Source organism: Callionymus lyra, chromosome 8, assembly GCF_982586985.1.
Source record: "Callionymus lyra chromosome 8, fCalLyr1.hap1.1, whole genome shotgun sequence".
In the NCBI taxonomy this organism is placed as follows: Eukaryota; Metazoa; Chordata; class Actinopteri; order Syngnathiformes; family Callionymidae; genus Callionymus; species Callionymus lyra.
Window position 1 is genome coordinate 28,414,705 of NC_141825.1, and position 12,528 is coordinate 28,427,232.

General features: G+C 34.8%; 1 protein-coding gene across 2 annotated transcripts in view; it reads right to left on the reverse strand.

The window, feature by feature from the left end:
* peak1 (pseudopodium-enriched atypical kinase 1) overlaps nucleotides 1-10,812 on the reverse strand; it is a 51,917-nt gene extending 41,105 nt beyond the window's left edge. For both annotated transcript variants that reach the window (XR_015712077.1, XM_087796700.1), the window contains exon 1: nucleotides 10,390-10,812. The gene's annotated coding sequence lies outside the window, so the exon portion shown is untranslated. The remainder of the gene's footprint in view (nucleotides 1-10,389) is intronic.
* Nucleotides 10,813-12,528: the final 1,716 nt, after the last annotated feature.

Consider the following 12,528-nt stretch of genomic DNA (forward strand, 5'->3'; position numbering starts at 1 on the left):
TCACAAACGTGTCCATCCATATATACTAGTATCTCACACACGTGTGCATCCATATATACTAGTATCTCACACACGTGTCCATCCATATATACTAGTATCTCACACACGTGTCCATCCATATATACTAGTATCTCACACACGTGTCCATCCATATATACTAGTATCTCACACACATGTCCATCCATATATACTTGTATCTCACACACGTGTCCATCCATATATACTAGTATCTCACACACGTGTCCATCCATATATACTAGTATCTCACACACGTGTCCATCCATATATACTAGTATCTCACACACGTGTCCATCCATATATACTTGTATCTCACACACGTGTCCATCCATATATACTAGTATCTCACACACGTGTCCATCCATATATACTTGTATCTCACACACGTGTCCATCCATATATACTCGTATCTCACACACGTGTCCATCCATGTATACTTGTATCTCACACACATGTCCATCCATATATACTTGTATCTCACACACGTGTCCATCCATATATACTAGTATCTCACACACGTGTCCATCCATATATACTAGTATCTCACACACGTGTCCATCCATATATACTAGTATCTCACACACATGTCCATCCATATATACTTGTATCTCACACACGTGTCCATCCATATATACTTGTATCTCACACACATGTCCATCCATATATACTTGTATCTCACACACGTGTCCATCCATATATACTTGTATCTCACACACATGTCCATCCATATATACTTGTATCTCACACACGTGTCCATCCATATATACTTGTATCTCACACACATGTCCATCCATATATACTTGTATCTCACACACGTGTCCATCCATATATACTTGTATCTCACACACATGTCCATCCATATATACTTGTATCTCACACACGTGTCCATCCATATATACTAGTATCTCACACACATGTCCATCCATATATACTTGTATCTCACACACGTGTCCATCCATATATACTTGTATCTCACACACGTGTCCATCCATATATACTTGTATCTCACACACGTGTCCATCCATATATACTTGTATCTCACACACGTGTCCATCCATATATACTAGTATAGAATAGAATAGAAAATGTTTATTCATCCCCAGAGGGGAAACACACTTTTACAACAGCACAGTTGAAAAAAATAAAGTGCAAGGAAAAAAGAAATAATAAAAGAGATAATTAAAAAAATAAAATAAAACGATCTTAAAGATATATAAATTATTTACACCAGTAGGGATGAAGGACCTTCTATAACGCTAGTATCTCACACACGTGTCCATCCATGTATACTTGTATCTCACACACGTGTTCATCCATATATACTTGTATCTCACACAAGTGTGCATCCATATATACTAGTATCTCACACACATGTCCATCCATATATACTAGTATCTCACACACGTGTCCATCCATATATACTAGTATCTCACACACGTGTCCATCCATATATACTATAAAATCCATAAATACATTTTTAAATACATTTTTTCCAGGTTAAACATTTAACCAAATATGAAAACAAGTGTGTTCAAACAAACAGTCAGAAATTCACATGAAAACATGATGGAATGTCAGTATAAAGCAAATGTTTGTATCCACTGGTTGATGCCTGCAGGGCCACTGTTGCTGTCAATCATCTGGATCACATGACCCTGACGTGTGTTCCTCTGTTCACGGTGGCCTGGAGCCAATAACTGGGCAGGAAACCCACCACAGACCCCACCTCCGGTCTGGATCCGCAGACCATCGACCAGAGCTTCTACCTTCATGTCACAGGACTCCAGGTCTCCCTCCAGTGTCTTCATTCCCAGACGCACACATCACAACATCTCTTACTAACAGCCGGATATAGACGTGAGAGTCTGATCCAAGAACAACTGTGTTGACCTGCAGCTCAATTCTTCATGTGGTCGTATCATGGCGGTAATGTGATGACATCATAGTCACGACATTATCATGGCGGTAATGTGATGACATCATAGTCACGACATTATCATACGTGGTAATGTGATGACATCACAGTCACGACATTATCATACGTGGTAATGTGATGACATCATAGTCACGACATTATCATACGTGGTAATGTGATGACATCACAGTCACGACATTATCATACGTGGTAATGTGATGACATCATAGTCACGACATTATCATACGTGGTAATGTGATGACATCACAGTCACGACATTATCATACGTGGTAATGTGATGACATCATAGTCACAACATTATCATAAGTGCTAATGTGATGACATCACAGTCACGACATTATCATACGTGCTAATGTGATGACATCATAGTCACGACATTATCATACGTGCTAATGTGATGACATCATAGTCACGACATTATCATACGTGCTAATGTGATGACATCATAGTCACAACATTATCATACGTGCTAATGTGATGACATCATAGTCACGACATTATCATACGTGCTAATGTGATGACATCACAGTCACGACATTATCATACGTGCTAATGTGATGACATCATAGTCACAACATTATCATACGTGCTAATGTGATGACATCATAGTCACGACATTATCATACGTGGTAATGTGATGACATCATAGTCACGACATTATCATACGTGGTAATGTGATGACATCATAGTCACGACATTATCATACGTGCTAATGTGATGACATCACAGTCACGACATTATCATACGTGCTAATGTGATGACATCATAGTCACGACATTATCATACGTGCTAATGTGATGACATCACAGTCACGACATTATCATACGTGCTAATGTGATGACATCACAGTCACGACATTGTCATACGTGGTAATGTGATGACATCATAGTCACAACATTATCATACGTGCTAATGTGATGACATCATAGTCACATTATCATACGTGCTAATGTGATGACATCACAGTCACGACATTATCATACGTGGTAATGTGATGACATCATAGTCACGACATTATCATACGTGCTAATGTGATGACATCACAGTCACGACATTATCATACGTGCTAATGTGATGACATCATAGTCACGACATTATCATACGTGGTAATGTGATGACATCATAGTCACGACATTATCATACGTGAAAGTATTTATCAATCAATCGCTTTATATTTAACATCGTGTTCAACTTCTGCTCCGTTGACTAACAAAACAACAGGACTGTGGTCATGAGGAGAAAGTTCCATTAATTTATACCAAACATTTGTGTAGTATTTAAAAAGTTCACATTTTGGTGATTCTAATATGAATTTTAAGTCCCAGTCATTAATATAATGGTTTTTTCCATCCATGAGTCATTAATACACAAAACTCAAGATATCTATGTCGAAATATATGTAGTATTTTATGAATCCTACATGAATTTTGGTCCTTCTTTAGACCCTCATCTTAGTGTAACATCCCTGGAGCGACCACTTATAAACCACTTATAAACCACTTACTTACATACATTAGTCTAGAAACGACTGCTCTTCAAATGTGATATATTTATGGTAAACTTTAATATCCTGTGACGGGAAAGAGAGACTGAAACAAGTCCAGGTTTGTCCGAGGAGTTTCTAAACAACACACACAAAGACAGTTATTTTCAAATGTTGCCAAACACACAAGGTTCCATTGTGAGCTGACACACCAATCACAAGTCTCACAAATACCTGAACACACACATCAGCACATACTCTCAAGAGGAAAGTACCACGTATAGAGTTTATAACATGGTTATTGTTGTGTTATTGTATAGAAGGTTGGTGCAAATATATCATAGTTACATGAGATAAACTGAAATAGAACAAAACTACATCTGAATCATAGAAAATCATGGTCATCAGGAAATTATATGGATGAACAAAACTTTGTCTCTTTCTTGTTGTTGTTTTTTTGTTGTGTCTTAAAACACTTCAACACGTGTGTCTCAGTGTAATCAGTAGATTCAAAGTCATGACATATAAATATTGTTTTTTCCAAAGTTGCTGAAGGACTTTGAAAAACTTGTGATGTGACAATAAAACGCAACATATGTTCATAAAGCAGCTTAGACAAATGTCCGTTTAAAATAGTGAATCAATAATAATCAATATGAATGAATGTAATATTTTCATATATATTCAATACGTCTTTGATACATTTGAAATCATTGGGCACTTATTGGCTTTAATTGTGTATTTCTATTGTGTTGAAAGGCATCATGAGCTGAATAATATTCACGATATGATTCAATATGATTTATTCAGTGAGTATATGGTACTGAATGGTATTGTGTGATCAGTGTACTACACAACACTGGTGTGCGTCCAGACACACTAGTTCAAACAGTGAATCTCCATCGTTTTGATAAATAAATGCAGTGAAGACACTTTCGTTCTACTACGACGGTGAAAGCTGCACCATTTGTGAGTCACTGTGTCACAGAAAGTGTACTTTACGGCGGGGGGTACTACAAACTCTGGGTCACACCTGTTACAACACTTGAAGGCATCAGAAAGGTCAGAGGTCACTCGTCACCTGACACTTTAACCCCAGACGTCCTGGTCAATTACTTATCGACTGCATTTTGATTTTAAATTCTGGAAATACTCGTCCGTGCTACGCCTTTAAAATATTGATTTGTTATTATATTTTTATTTGGCTTCATCGCTCGTCTGAATAAGATTTGTGTCGTTTTCCAAAGTCGAACTTATCGTGAGCATTAATGCATTTAAGATGATATTCAACTACATAAAATTAATACTGAAATGTAATTTATTGACATAAATCTTTTGGTTACTATCAAAATGTCACATTTGAGATAGTTGGATATATATTTTATTGATTAAAAAATTATACACATCAATGTACAATAAGACAAAATTACAAAATTTAAGAAAATATCGACAGAAATCGCGTATTAAGTGTAATAAAGTGTGTTGGATAGAAAGATAGTAAGTAATGGTTATTTTTTAGACCAGGGTCACAAAGCACCTTAACAATCAAAAACAATACACAGTTAAAAAAATATATATACTTTAAAAGATCGAGACACGTAAGACAATAAAACTACATTAGTAGTAGTAGTAGTAGAAGAATTAGTCGTAGAAATAGTAGAAGTAGTAGAATTAGTAGAAGAATTAGTAAAAGAATTAGTAGTATTAGTAGAAGTAGTAGAATTATTCGTAGAAATAGTAGAAGTAGTAGAATTTGTCGTAGAAATTGTAGAATAATTAGTCGTAGAATTAGTAGAAGAATTAGTAGTATTAGTAGAAGAAGTAGTAGAATTATTCGTAGAAATAGTAGAAGTAGTAGAATTAGTCGTAGAAATAGTAGAAGTAGTAGAATTAGTCGTAGAAATAGTAGTAGAATTAGTCGTAGAAATAGTAGAAGAATTAGTCGTAGAAATAGTAGAAGAATTAGTCGTAGAAATAGTAGAAGAATTAGTAGTATTAGTAGAAGAAGAAGTAGAGTTGTGCGGATAATGTGTGGATTATTGGAAACTAAATAAATTTAACATACACTGGAAGAAAACATGAAAAGTATTTGTGTAAATGAAACCATGAGCAAACATGAGTGGATCCTGACGAGCGAAGGGACTCGAACCCAACGATGATCAATGAAAGTAACGGGAACATGGTATCGATCCGTGTTCTCACGGGTCAACAAGTGCTGGAAACACATTAGATTGTTTTCTAAATACAGTGTAGTTACAGGAATATGTCGACAATATTGAAGCAGATGAAACGAGGATCATTCAAGGGAAGATGATGCGACAGAAACTAACATCATTGCGTAACGTTTTCCTTCAATAAACCACAATAAATTAATGTGTTCTGCAGTTAATGTGACCCTTTTTGGTCTTTTTTATACAAAGTTTTATATTTTACTCATCAAGTCTCTCATCCCATTACTTTAATATTCAGTAATTCCCAGAATTCATTATTTCGTGATCATTTAGAACATTTGTGTCATTTTCACCCTATTCTTGTGAACTATTTCACAACTTTAACATGAATCCAGCGTTTGAATCAAATCAAGTGAGAAATGTGTGTAAAAATATCCATGAATGCAAGAGAATAAACTTTACTTCATTTGGAAACCGAGAAAACATGTTTATGTTGGTAAATGTATGCTTACGACGAGAATACCAAAGAGTTAAATGTATTATATTGTTATTATATTTGTTATATACGTCACAGTACAGATTGGAATCGTGCTAATGAACTGGGATCTTAATATTGATAGATATTGTAAGTTAGTGACTCGGTATAATAAAGTACTAGTACAGATTGGAATTGTACTCCAAATCCTACTGGATTCCAATCAGTACTTTGACATATGTATATTTCTCTGAATCATGTTTTACAAAGATCATTATTTTGACATTAAAAAAGAAAACCAATGATAATTAGACTTAGATCTACTTATTAACGAGTATCTGTTCAACGTGACACATATATTTCAATAAGAACGAGTTTCTGAAGTTTTAACAAAAGAATAAAATCGAAAGAGAAAAATCCTCACATTGTATTTTCATCTCAGACCGTTTTGTTTTTCTCCCAATAAAGTGGGAAAGAGAAGGTTCAGGAATGTAGGTCAAACTCAAGCTATTTGAAGATGCGACGGAACGTCTGTCATTGTTCTGCGTCCTGAAGACTTTCAACAAAACAAGTCACTTTTGGGGGAATTGAGGAGAAATAAACGTTCAAGTCTTAATAAACTGCTGAGAAATGAGCCTTGAAATCATTCATCAACACAAACTAGTCTAAAGAGTTGATTCTTCATCAACTAAACTAAGGTTTAAAATGCATTAAAATAGGTAAATATCAAGATCTATTTTTAAACATCGTTTATCTCAGTCTTTCTTTTTCTCCCACGAACACCAGTGTATTCTGGGACTTTATAAACAACAAGATCATTTACTTCTGTGATAGAAACGTGTTTCTTCTTAAATCACTGTGACTGACAAACTGTCTTGAAATGACTTTTGACCTCTCAGTGAAGGTCAAGGGGTCAAGTCCATCAGGTCAAGAGAAAGCTAGAAGAGCCTCCAGGAAATATAAAAACAATTAAATTATTTACTACAGCAGGTTTGTCAACTGGACAATTATTAAAATGTAAATATATTTCTAGGATGCGTGAAAAGAGAATATTTTTCTGAAAGTAGGTATTTTTAGATTTTAATTCTAGCATCACATGTTTTCTTATGCGACGATTAAAAAACATCTTAGGGTTTAAAATAAAGAGAAATGAAATGATCTAATTGTTAAATACATTTCTACCTAAATAAGTATCGAAATGAACAGATGTATTTTATATTCTATTTTTACACTTTATTTTTACTATAGTTTCATTGAACCTCAGGTAATATCAAAGAACTGAAGAAGTTTCTTAATGTGTTTTGTTGATATTTATGAGTCAAATATGTTTTTTATAAAGAACTATTGAGTTGATGTTCAAATCATTCTTTAAAGAGCAACTAGTATCAACTCTGGTGTCATTAAACATCAACTAGTATCAACTCTGGTGTCATTAAACATCAACTAGTATCAACTCTGGTGTCATTAAACATCAACTAGTATCAACTCTGGTGTCATTAAACATCAACTAGTATCAACTCTGGTGTCATTAAACATCAACTAGTATCAACTCTGGTGTCATTAAACATCAACTAGTATCAACTCTGGTGTCATTAAACATCAACTAGTATCAACTCTGGTGTCATTAAACATCAACTAGTATCAACTCTGGTGTCATTAAACATCAACTAGTATCAACTCTGGTATCATTAAACATCAACTAGTATCAACTCTGGTGTCATTAAACATCAACTAGTATCAACTCTGGTGTCATTAAACATCAACTAGTATCAACTCTGGTGTCATTAAACATCAACTAGTATCAACTCTGGTGTCATTAAACATCAACTAGTATCAACTCTGGTGTCATTAAACATCAACTAGTATCAACTCTGGTGTCATTAAACATCAACTAGTATCAACTCTGGTGTCATTAAACATCAACTAGTATCAACTCTGGTGTCATTAAACATCAACTAGTATCAACTCTGGTGTCATTAAACATCAACTAGTATCAACTCTGGTGTCATTAAACATCAACTAGTATCAACTCTGGTGTCATTAAACATCAACTAGTATCAACTCTGGTGTCATTAAACATCAACTAGTATCAACTCTGGTGTCATTAAAGATCAACTAGTATCAACTCTGGTGTCATTAAACATCAACTAGTATCAACTCTGGTGTCATTAAACATCAACTAGTATCAACTCTGGTGTCATTAAAGATCAACTAGTATCAACTCTGGTGTCATTAAACATCAACTAGTATCAACTCTGGTGTCATTAAACATCAACTAGTATCAACTCTGGTGTCATTAAACATCAACTAGTATCAACTCTGGTGTCATTAAACATCAACAAGTATCACACATCACAACAACACACACACACACACACACACACACACTAATGATATAATAGAGTCAAACATCACAACAACACACACACACTGATGATACAATAGAGTCACACATCACAACAACACACACACTGATGATACAATAGAGTCACACTTCACAACAACACACACACACTGATGATACAATAGAGTCACACTTCACAACACACACACACTGATGATACAATAGTCACACTTCACAACAACACACACACACTGATGATACAATAGAGTCACACTTCACAACAACACACACACACTGATGATACAATAGAGTCAAACTTCACAACAACACACACACACTGATGATACAATAGAGTCACACTTCACAACAACACACACACACTGATGATACAATAGAGTCACACATCACAACAACACACACACACTGATGATACAATAGAGTCACACTTCACAACAACACACACATGCTGATGATACAATAGAGTCACACTTCACAACAACACACACACACTGATGATACAATAGAGTCACACATCACAACAACACACATATTCAGCACTTGTGTATTACACAAATCATGATTTAGTAGAAGTGTATCCAGTCGAACATTTAAATCTGTGCATTAATGTACTTTTGTTTAAGAATAATTAGAAACAATAAAAAACATGTTTTTCTACTGAAATAATTCTTGTCTTCAGTGAACGAAGAACTTGTTTCTCTTCATGAACATTTTATTGATAATATTATTTCATTTAAATCTGAGACACAAGAAAGTTGAGTTTAGCTTCTCATGCTAACATGTTCAACTGTCACACAACACAACAACAACACATACACACTTTAACACACAAACACACACACATAAATAAACATGTTTATTTCATTTAAAGACGTAATAAAGTTGAGTTTAGCTTCTCATGCTAACATGTTCAACTGTCATACAACACAACAACACAAACACACACAAATAAACATGTTTAATAAAGTTGTGTAGCTTCTCATGCTAACATGTTTAACTATCACAAAACACAACAACAACAACACACACACACATAAATAAACACATAATAAAGTTGTGTAGCTTCTCTTGCTAACATGTTCAACTGTCACACAACATAACAACACAAACACACACACACATACATACATACATAAATAAACACATAATAAAGTTGTGTAGCTTCTCATGCTAACATGTTCAACTGTCACACAACATAACAACACAAACACACACACACATACATACATAAATAAACACATAATAAAGTTGTGTAGCTTCTCATGCTAACATGTTCAACTGTCACACAACATAACAACACAAACACACACACATAAATAAACACATAATAAAGTTGTGTAGCTCCTCATGTTAACATGTTCAACTGTCACACAACATAACAACACAAACACACACACATAAATAAACACATAATAAAGTTGTGTAGCTCCTCATGCTAACATGTTCAACTGTCACACAACATAACAACACAAACACACACACACACACACATAAATAAACACATAATAAAGTTGTGTAGCTTCTCATGCTAACATGTTCAACTGTCACACAACATAACAACACAAACACACACACACACACACATAAATAAACACATAATAAAGTTGTGTAGCTTCTCATGCTAACATGTTCAACTGTCACACAACATAACAACACAAACAAACACACACACACACACACACACCCACATAAATAAACACATAATAAAGTTGTGTAGCTTCTCATGCTAACATGTTCAACTGTCACACAACATAACAACACAAACAAACACACACACACACACACACACCCACATAAATAAACACATAATAAAGTTGTGTAGCTCCTCATGCTAACAAACACATTCAAGTGTAAAACCATCAAAATCAAACCGAGCTTCACTTCATGAAAAACTCGAACTTCTTCTACTTTTTTTTTTCAGTTTCTTCTCGAACTTTTTCTCACCTTTTCTCTTCCGAACCTGAGCCTCGTCGACAGAACCATGAGTCCTGGTCAGTGTGGGTCCAGAGCTCGGTTCCGCTCGAACCTCCGCGCGTGTGACGGTGAGAAAAACTCTCTCCAGGTTCGGTTCCGAGTCTGTCCTGAGGTTCTGTCCTGAGGTTCTGTCCTGAGGTTCTGTCCTGAGGTTCCGAGTCAGTCCTGAAGTTCGGTCCAGAACAGCCGCTGCAGATTTTTCCACCAGCGCGGGAGCGCGCGCCGGCAGACTGGGCTGGCCGAGAATCCTCGTGAACGCGCAGCAACTTGAAAGAAGTTCTTTTTCACAAACTAAACATTAACGAATGTTTTTAGAGACAAAACAACTTCACACGAACATTAACTTCAGTAAAAATGATGTCAAATACATGTTTGGTGAAAACTACGGTGTCCCGTGCAGACAAACAATTAAACTTACTATTATTAACTGTATTAAATACTATTATATTATCTAATATTACATTTTTATAAAAGCTCTGAATAAAGCAGAACTTCTTGAGATACATTTCATTAACCGCGTGTTTCCTTCTTAAGTCACTAAACTGTGACTCAATGAATTGAATCAAATGAATTGAATGACAACGAGTTTAAAATTGAATTAAAAGCTAAATGTTGTTTTTCTTCAACGGACACAAGTTCAGGCGTCGGTGTGTGTTTGTGAAGAAGAGGAGGAGCAGTGACTCAAGCTTTCACATTCCTAGCATTGTTTCCTGTTTCTTCTCCTCCTTCTCCTGCTTATGATTCTGCTTTTACTTCTTCTCCTCTTTCTTCTGCTTCTTCTCCTACTTATTTTCCTGCTTCTGCTCCTCCTTCTTCTCCTGCTTATGATTCTGCTTTTACTTCTTCTCCTCTTTCTTCTGCTTCTTCTCCTACTTATTTTCCTGCTTCTGCTCCTCCTTCTTCTCCTGCTTATGATTATGCTTTTACTTCTTCACCTCCTTCTTCTGCTTCTTCTCCTACTTATTTTCATGCTTCTGCTCCTCCTTCTTCTCCTGCTTATGATTCTGCTTTTACTTCTTCTCCTCTTTCTTCTGCTTCTTCTCCTACTTATTTTCCTGCTTCTGCTCCTCCTTCTTCTCCTGCTTATGATTATGCTTTTACTTCTTCACCTCCTTCTTCTGCTTCTCCTTATTCTTTTTCTTGTTCTTCTCCTCCCCTTTCTTCTTATTTTCCTTCTGCTTCTCCTTTTTCTGATTCTTCTTCTTTTACTGCTTCTTCTTCTCCTCCTCCTTTTCTTCTTCTTATTTCCCTGCTGCTTCTTCTTCTTCTTCTCCTCCCTTTTCTTCTTATTTTCCTGATGCTTCTCCTTTTTCTGATTCTTCTTCTTCTCCTCCTCCTTTTCTTCTTCTTATTTCCCTGCTGCTTCTTCTTCTTCTCCTTCTCCTTCTCCTGCTTCTTCTTATTTTCCTTTTTCTTCTTCCAACATCTTCACTTAAGTCGTTGAATGTTTTTCTCTTTTGTTAATTCATGAATTATTATGTATTTGTTTAAGACACTTGTCAATAGTTAACAATAGTTAACAATAGTTAACAATAGTTAATAATAGTTAATAATAGTTAACAATAGTTAACAATAGTTAATAATAGTTAACAATAGTTAACAATAGTTAACAATAGTTAATAATAGTTAACAATAGTTAACAATAGTTAACAATAGTTAATAATAGTTAACAATAGTTAAGAAACAGTTCATTTTAAATAATGTTTATTTTACTTACAGTTCATTCTTCTGTGGTTCATGAATTTATTACTAAATATTAGTCATGTTTAGATGTTTTCATCAGACGATGCAATAATTCTTGTCATAAACGTGTAATAACTTAACTGATGAATATTTAAAACCTAAAATATAAAGTTAGTTTTTAAACAACATTTTTGTATCATATTTATAATCGCGATGCTATAAATATTTAATAACATCGTTCCTGACGTTAAATGAGGCCAAACATTAATTATTGATCAAATATAAATCATGAATATTTGATCAATAATTTAGGGAAAAGTTTATGTCGATAAAAAAATCTAAAATAGTTTTTAAACTTAAAGTTATTTCTTATTATCTTATCAACGTTTGAAGATTCAGAGACGATTCTGTTGGAGAAACTTCTTC